We start from the raw sequence: 9,156 nt of genomic DNA on the forward strand, positions 1-9,156 counted from the left end.
GGGGTAAACGGAAGGGGAGGGGCCGCGCTGGCTAGGACAGTTCCCTGGACCGAATGGAGGCGGTGTGGAACCTGGAATCGGTGTGCTTCAATTGATTTTATGAAAGCGAAGATTCCGAATTTCTTTTTATATCACTTTTTGTTGAAGCAAAACAAGCCCATTATCCTGGGTAAGGATGGTTTTAATTGGGCATATTTAGAAGGAATAAGAAAGTAACAAATACAGAACACTTAATTGCCATAGGTTTTTACTTCTTTTAATCCTGCATTTTATTGTCTGGTTTTAGTCAAACTCAGGCCCTATAATTTCACAGAGGAGTGCTACCTATGATTTCTCTAGCTAATGCTACATTTTATCATATATTAGCATTTCATGCAATGAAAAATTTTATTGGGCATCTACTATGTGTCAGGCACTATTACTGGCTTTATTGAGTGCAAGAGAACGAAATTGCCCCAAAGGAAGTTATAGTTCGGTGAGGAAAACGCAGACAATAAGCAGTGAAGAAAAAAATATTAGAAACGATAAGCACTCTAGGTAATTAAGGTGATTTGATAAAAGATGATTGGGTGTAATTCTAGATTGCCTAATTGGGGAAGGCCTCTGAGGAAGTGGCATTTAAACTGAGATCTGAATTACAAATAGCCCACCCTGTGAACAACTTTAGCTCTTCCGAGCTTTAGGTGAAAGCTGAGGGTGCATAGCTAGATCAAAAGCTCCAAGGTAGGAACATCTTGGCAACTTGAGGAATTTTTTTTTTAATTTTTTAAAGCTTTTTATTGGGGATTATTGGGGAACCATGTGTTTTTCCAGGACCCATCAGCTCCATGTCAAATCGTTGTTTCTTCAATTTAGTTGTGGAGGGCGCAGCTCACTGGCCCATGTGGGAATCAAACTGGTGACCTTGATGCCATGAGCATCAGGCTCCAACCACTATGCCAACCAGCCACCCCGCAAATTGAGGAATTTAAAGGCAGTGGAGTATGTTAAGGGAGTGGGGAGAGTAGTACAAGATGAAGTTCCAGATATATGTATGGGTTGGATAATGCGAAGTTTAGGAGTTTGGATTTTATTCCAAGTGGGTTGGGAAAGCATGGAGGGATTTTATACAAGAGAATGTCATGACTTGAAGTAAAATTTTGAAAAAGATTAGTATCTTGATGTGGGTGGTGGTTACATGAGTGTATATTTATGTAAAAATTCATCCCATAGTACACTTAAGATTTATGCACTTACAGAAGTTATACTTCAATGTAAAACAACAACAGCAAACACCCACAGGAAGAATACTCAGGGCTACTGAATGGAGAATGGATTATACAGATGCAGTAATGGAAGAGAAAGACCAGGCAAAAGATTGTTGCTGACAGGACACCATTATAACTTTTCATGGACTCTAGGCACTTTTTCCTTCACAGGCACCTTTCTACTCAAAAACAATATTAAAAATTATGTTTTATGATTATGTTGGTTTAAAGACAAATATATTAATATTATACACTAAAACATTTTCTTTGACTTGAATATTTGTTTTACGTACAATTTTAAGAGAAATCAAAATGTTTTTTAAAAGATTTTTATTAAAAATATAGCTAACATACAATATTATATTATTTCAAGGGCACATCATAGTCATTCAACATTTATATACCTAAAGAAGTGATCACCATGATAAGTCCAGCAACCATCTGACACTGTACAGTGCTATCACAATATTATTGACTATATTTCCTATGCTGTACATTACATCGCCATGACTTATTTTATACCTGGAAATCTGGACCTCTTGTTTCCCTTCCCCTTTTCTCCTTTTTAAAATTTTTTTCAATTACAGTTGACATTCAGTATTATTTTATATTAATTTCAGGTGTACAGAATAGTGGTTAGACATTTATATAATTTAAGAAGTGATCCCCCTGGCTAGTCTAGTACCCACTGGGCACTATGCATAGTTATTACCATATTATTGACTATATTCCCTATGCTTTACTTTACATCCCCATGACTATTTTGTAACTGCCGATTTGTACTTCTTAATCCCTTCACTTTGTTCACCCTGCCCCCAAACCCCCTCCCATCTATCACCCCAACAAATCTGGTACCCATCTGACACTATACATAGTTATTGCAATATTATTGACTATATTCCTTATGCTATACCCTACATCCCCATGACTTTGTAACAACCAATTTGTACTTCGTAATCCCTTCCCCCTTTTCACTCACATCTCCAATTCCCTCTCATCTGGCAACCATCAAAATGTTCTGTGTATCTAGGAGTTTATTTCTGTTTTATTTGTTTACTTTGTTCTTTAGATTCCACACATAAGTGAAATCTCATTGCATCTATCTTTCTCTGTCTGACACTCCACTCAGCACAATATCTTCCAGGTCCATCCATGCCACTGCAAATGGTAAGAATCCATTCCCTTCCATGGCCAAGCAATATTTCATTGTATACCGGTGGTGCCAAAAAAATGTATACACATGACTTGTATTCATTTTTGTTATCAGTACATATTGAGTATTACAATGTTAATACAGTTTTTTTTTCCTTTCTTAAAATGTGTATACATTTCTTTGGCACCCTCTGTATATGTACCACCTCCTCTTTATCCATTCTTCCATTGGCAGACACCCAGGCTACCTCCACATCTTGGCCATTGTAAACAATGCTGCAGTGAACATATGGATGCACAGGTACCCTTGAAGTAGTGTTTTGGGTTTCTTCAGATAAATACTCAGAAGTGGGATTATTGGGTCCTTCTTTGTCTTGTTACAGCCTTTGTCTTAAAGTCTATTTTTTTTCTGGTGTAAGTATACCCCAGCTTTTTGTTGTTTTCTGTCTGTTTCCATTTTCACGAAATATCTTTTTCCATCCCTTTGCCTTCCATCGGTGTGTGTCTTTCAATCTGAAGTGATTCTCTTGTAGGCAGCATATGTAAGGGTTTTGTTTTCTTATCCATTCAGCACTCTTATGTCTTTTGATTGAAGCATTTAATCCATTTCCATTGAAAGTAATTGTTGATAGATATATAGTTATTGTCATTTTATTATTCATAATTTTGATCTTTTTTCCCCCGTCTTAAAGAAGTCCCTTTAACATTCCTTTTAATACTGGTTTGGTGATGATGAACTCCTTTAGCTTTTTCTTATCTGGGATTCTTTTTATTATCTGTTCTTTGATTCTAAATGATGGTCTTGCTGGGTACAGTACTTTGGTTGTAGGTCCTTGCTTTTCATCATATTGAATATTTTGTGCCAATTCTTTCTGGCCTTCAAAATTTCTGTTGAGAGATCAGCTGACAATCTTATGGGAGCTCCCTTATAAGTTACTAGTCTCCTTTCTCTTGCTGCTTTTAGGATTATCTCTTTATCTTTAACCTTTGCCATTTTAAGTATTATGTGTCTTGGTGTGGGCCTGTTTGGGTTAATTTTGTTTTGGACTCTGTGCTTCCTGGGCTTGTATGTCTATTTCCTTTGCCAGGTTAGGAAAGTTTTCAGTCATTATTTCTTCAAACATGTTCTCAATCCCTTGCTTTCTCTCTTCTCCTGGTCCTCCTATGATGTGAATGTTGTTATGCTTGATGTTGTCCCAGAGGTCTCTTAAGCTCTCCTCATTTTTAAAATTCTTTTTTCTTTTTGCTGTTCTGATTTGGTGTTTTCTGCTACCTTGTCTGTCTTCCATATCATTGATTTGATCCTCTGCTTCATCCAGTTTGCTGATGATTCTTTCTAGTGCATTCTTCATTTCAGTTTTGTATTGTTCACTTCTGACTTATTCTTTTTTATGGTTTCTATGTCCTTTTTTATGCTTGCTGTCTCTTTGTTGAAGTTCTAAGTTCCTTGAGCATCCTTATAACTATTGTTTTGAACTGTATTTTTGGTAGGATGCTTACCACCATTTTGTTTAGTTCTTTTCCTGACTGTTCTCCTGTTCTTTCATTTGGGACACAATTTTTTTGTTTCCTTATTTTGGCTATGTCTCTGTGTTTGTTTCTATGTATTAGGTATATCTGCTATGTCTCCTATGTCTCTTGGCCTGGTGGCCTTATGTAGTAGGTGCCCTGTGGGGCCCTGGCACAGTCTCCCTGGTCACCTGCTCTGGGTGCTTCAGAAGTGTCCCTTGTGTGGTTTGTGTGTGCCCTCCTGCTGTAGTTGAACCTTGATTGCTATTGGCATATCACTGGATGGGATTGACCCTCAAGCTGATTGGCTGTGGGGTTTGGCCATGTCCACAGCTTACAGGCTGCTGTGCAGTGGGCTTACCCCACTGAATGGGTTCATCCTAGTGGGCTCTGGTGCCTATTGAGACCACCCTTTGGGTGTGCCATTTGTGGGGCTAATTGGGTGGTGCTCTGCTATGGTCTGAAGCCAACCTCCAAGTATGTTGATTCTGGGGCCCCTTGCAAGGGGCTCTGGTGCAGGCCTAGGTCAGCCACTGCCTGTGACCAGCTGGGGACTAGCTGGTAGGAGCTACAAAGTGGTCCTACCACTTTGGAGTGGTTGCTCGCTGCCTGTGCTAAACCTGGCGGCGCATGAGAGAGGGCATGCTGTAAACTGAGGGTGGCTGCCATCAATGCCGGGCCTGGGGTAGCTCTGCAGAAAGCCAGGACACCTTGAGACCTACTACCACCTGCTGGCTCCCTTAAGGTTCGGCCACTGATAAAGCCTCGTGTGGTATGCAAGTTGGGTGAGGCAGGGTCTCAGGGAGTCACTAGAGTGGGAAGAGTTGTGGTCACCAAGTTTAATGTAGATTCTGGTTTGGTGCTAGTGCTGAGCCTGGAGCTACTCAGCAAAAGTCTCAGAGCACACCGAGGCCAATTGCTGCCTTCCTGGGGACTGTGAACTCTGATAGTTTTCCAAGAAGGAGTGAAATGCTTGTGGGGCTGGCTGCTCATGGGGAAAGTGCCTCCTGCATTGGGAGAGTTGGGTGGGCTGATGTCCCACTGAGTCAGAAAGCCATCACGGGCATAGCGAGTAGAGCTCATCAAACCAATCAGATTCAGATTTCACTGTAAGCGTAGTGAGGGGGCTCAACACAGGAAAGATGGCACCCGCCTGCTGGCTGCATGGTTGGAGTCCTCCTCACAGGGAAAATGGCAACTGTCCTTTAGCCCTTGATCCGGAGCCACACACCTCAGTCTGCTACTCGCCATATGCCACTGACACTCCCTGAGTCACTGTCCTACTCTGGAGCCCAGTTTGAGTGAGTCTGTGTTCAGGCCCTTTAAGAGGACATCCCAGTTGGTTGGAATCCCCACTGTTTTTCAAAGCCAGCTGTTGGGGCTCCTCTTCCTGACACCAGTACTCTGGGCTGGGGAGCCTGGTGAGAGGCTGGGGTCCTTTGTTCCTCTATGGGGGGAGACCTCCATGGCTGAGAAATCCCTCTTGATTCTCAACCACCACACACAAGTGTGGGGCCAGCCCGTTTCACGTCTCTGGCCCTCCTACCAGTCTCAATGTGGCTTCTTCTTTATATCCTTAGTTTATATCCTGTTCATCTAGACTTCAGAGGTTTTCTCCAGGTTGATTGTTCTATAATTTAGTTGTAATGTTAATGTATTCATGGAAGGAAGCAGGCACATTTATCTACTCTACCATCTTGGATCTGAAACTAAAATATTTTTATGGGCCCCTGAAAATGTGGTGGTGCCTAGAAACTGTGCCTGTTGTGCCTACTGGGTAAGTCAGCCGTAGCTGCTGTAATCCTGGTGAGAGAAGATGGCGGTTTAAATGTGGGTGTAGAGATGGAAAGGGATAGATGTAGATATATTTGGAAGTAGATTTGCTGATTGATTAGACGTAAGGTCACAGGAGAGTGAGCTATCAAAGATGAATACCAAGTTTTTGGCATAAACAACTGGGTGATGCCATTTATTTGGATGGCAAACCCTGGAGTGGAGCAGGTTTGGAAAGAGTATGAAGGCTCTGTTTTGGCCATATTAAGTTTGGAATAGCTACTAGTTCAGTGCTTCTCATATTTTAATGTGCTTACATATCATCTGGGAAATTTGTTAAAAGCCAGATTTCAATTAGCAGGACTGGAGTGACCCCTAGAGTTTGTATTTCTTCTGGTCCAGATCATTAAAATGGAATGATATCTGACAATTAAGAAAAAAAGCATTGACCCAGTTAAGGTTGGGGACAGTAGATTTCAGAAAGTTCTATGAAAAACCAAATACTATAGGGACATACATAGGGGGTAGGGAGAGACTTTCAGTTTCTAAGTATCTAATATATCCCAGGGTTATACCAAGCACTTAAAACACTAGTTTGTGTAGTCCTCACAATGGCCTTCTAAGGTTAATATTATTAATCCTGTTTTAAAATAATGACTCTGAGGCTCAGAAACAAGGAGAACCTTACCCAAGTGCACACAGCCAGCACGTGGCAGAGCTGTGAACCCAGAGCTATTTATCAGATCCATGTTCTTTCCAGTTTCCCAGAGACTTCTTAAAAAATAAAGAAAACTGTTAAAATCACAAAATAAGTCTGCAACAACCATTTTGTAGCATTTGTTCTGAAATCCAGAAGAAATAAACTATGGTAGTTATCTAATGCTGTATAACAAATTTCCCTAAAACTTATTGGCGTAAAACAACAAACATTTATTATCTTAGTTTCTGTTGGTAAGAAATTGGTTATTGAAAGTTGTCGCATCCAGCGCAACATGGGCAGTGAGAGAACGAGAAGGGGCGGCGAAGGGTTAAGAAAGAAACAGAAATCAAGAAAGTTATGAAACAGGGGGCCAAGGGTCTCCCAGCCTCAAAGGACTGAGAGCCCAGAATCGGGCCACCTTCTGGCTTTTATTGATGAACACACAAGGAAGTAGCATTGTTTTCTCCACGGTCTGAGTCTCATACATCATACCAGAAAACTGATTCAAATCAATCACCCTCGCCTGCAAACAACTGAAATAGAAAGTCCCATGATGTCTTAACAATTATGACATGTGCCTCCCCAGGAACAAATCCTTTATGCTAAAACTTATTGATAAGAATGGAAGGAGAACTGATGTTATCACATCATTGACTCACTTCCCACGCAGGTTGTGGGAAGGAATACAGCCACAGAGGCAAAAGCTCTCCTTAGCCAGGGGAAGGTGGGGGGCTGTGCCCACCTCTATCGACCCCGTGAGTTCTCCTGGTGGTCCCCACATGGTTCCGCCTGGCTTGGGTTATTCCTCCCGTGAGGAATCTTACCCGTCATTGACTAACCAGCCATTCTTTGGGGCCAAACAGGGAGACATAAGGTGTAAGCACAAAGGTGAAGCAAAGTCCCTGAAAGGATCAGTCTCACAGACTCTTCTTTCTTTAGGGACATGCACGAGGGGACAGACGGGCAGGCTGCCGCATGACAACAGAAAGTCACTTGCCAAGTCCTGATATTTGCAATGTCTCTTATATTCACATCCTCTTCTCCATTTTCCTGTTATTTCCCTCATCATTTCTCATCCTGACCACTGCCTTAGACTTCCTGCTTACAGTCTTTCCCTGCTTCGGTTCATGTAATGTGTAGCTACCAGATTTATTTTCCTAAAGCATAGGTCTGCACACATTCCCCTGCTGACGAACTTTCCATGACTCTGCATGGCCTCAGCAGTCATTCAAGACTGTGTATACTCTAGTCCCAAATTACTGATCCACACTTATTTCCTACTGTCCTCCCTTGTCTGCTATGTCCCAACCATTTACACCTTGTGCTTTCCTATCTTTGAGTCTTTTTTTGCCCTTTGCTCTTTCCTCTGCCTAGAAAACTCTTTCCTCCTTCACTACCACGTGGGTCAACAATACAATCTACCCTTCAAGCGCTCTTCAAACGTTACCTTTTCTAGAAAGCTTTTTCTAAGCTTCTTTCCCTGAACTCCATCAGGACTATGTCTGCACCTTCTTTTGGCATTTGTCACTTTTCTCCTTGAATAGCCTTCCCTCCTAGTCTATTGTTGATTACCTTTGTGTTTTCCATGCATTAGCGTCTGGAACGCTGGTGCTCAATATATATTTGTTGGTGCTAAAGTCAGACTTTCAAGGAATTTACATTCATTGAGGAGGTTTTCAAGAAGTTATAATGTATATTAACTTATATGCCTAGATTCATTTAGTGTTCATCGAATTGGAAAACACAGCCTTTAAAAATAATGGCTTCATTCACAGGAAGAAAGCAAAATGATTTCCTCCTTTAGACTATTTCAAACTGAAAAATGCTTGGAAACTAAGTTAAAATAAAGCAAACAAGTAAATGCATATAAGTTTATATTTGTTTTCCAGAGTCTGAATTTACTAAGCTAATTGGCTTAATTTAGTATTTGAGGTTCTCACAATAATTTGGTTGAAATTGTCCAAATTTTCTTTTGAAAACAATCCTCTGTGTGCGTGTGTATGTACTATGTAATAGATATATTATATAATATATATTACATATGTTATATATAATATATATTATATATATATATATATCACAAATCAAATAATTATACCTGGAAGTTTAAAGAATTTAAATCTCAACTATATTAACAATAAATTTTGGTTAAATAAAACATTCCCTTGTCCCTTTCTGAGCCTTAGAATTCTAGTCTGTAAAAGGAGGGCATTTAACTAGATGATTTCAAAGGTCTTTTTTTGTCATTTTATGAATCTGTGATGCAAATTGTGGATATAATGATCTTCCTCCTGGTAAAGCTGGCCAAGATAGTCTTCAGATAACCAAGACTAAGTTAATTCATTCATAAAAGAATATGGTTTGAATGTTAGTTGCTTCTATTTTGTTCAGCTTGGGTAACTGAAATAATCAAATTATCACTGTTTTCTGCTTTATGTCTGCCCAATCCATGCAAAATGTATCACTACTTTAAAGATGTGTCTTTCTCTAAAGTTTTTTTTTTATCACTGAGTTTTGAATGTGTAAGGTTAATTTTAAATATATATCAAGATTATATAGGGAATCTATTTTTGGTATAGTAAATAATTTCCCAGTGGATTGACCAATAAACTCTGGACATAAGTTAAAAAACAAAACAAGGGCTGGCCCGGTAGCTCAGGCGCTTGGAGCTCCGTGCTCCTAACTCCGAAGGCTGCCGGTTCAATTCCCACTTGGGCCAGTGGGCTCTCAACCACAAGGTTGCCGGTTTGACTCCCGCAAGGGATGGTGGGCTGC

Source organism: Rhinolophus sinicus, linkage group LG02 (genome assembly GCF_036562045.2).
Source record: "Rhinolophus sinicus isolate RSC01 linkage group LG02, ASM3656204v1, whole genome shotgun sequence".
In the NCBI taxonomy this organism is placed as follows: Eukaryota; Metazoa; Chordata; class Mammalia; order Chiroptera; family Rhinolophidae; genus Rhinolophus; species Rhinolophus sinicus.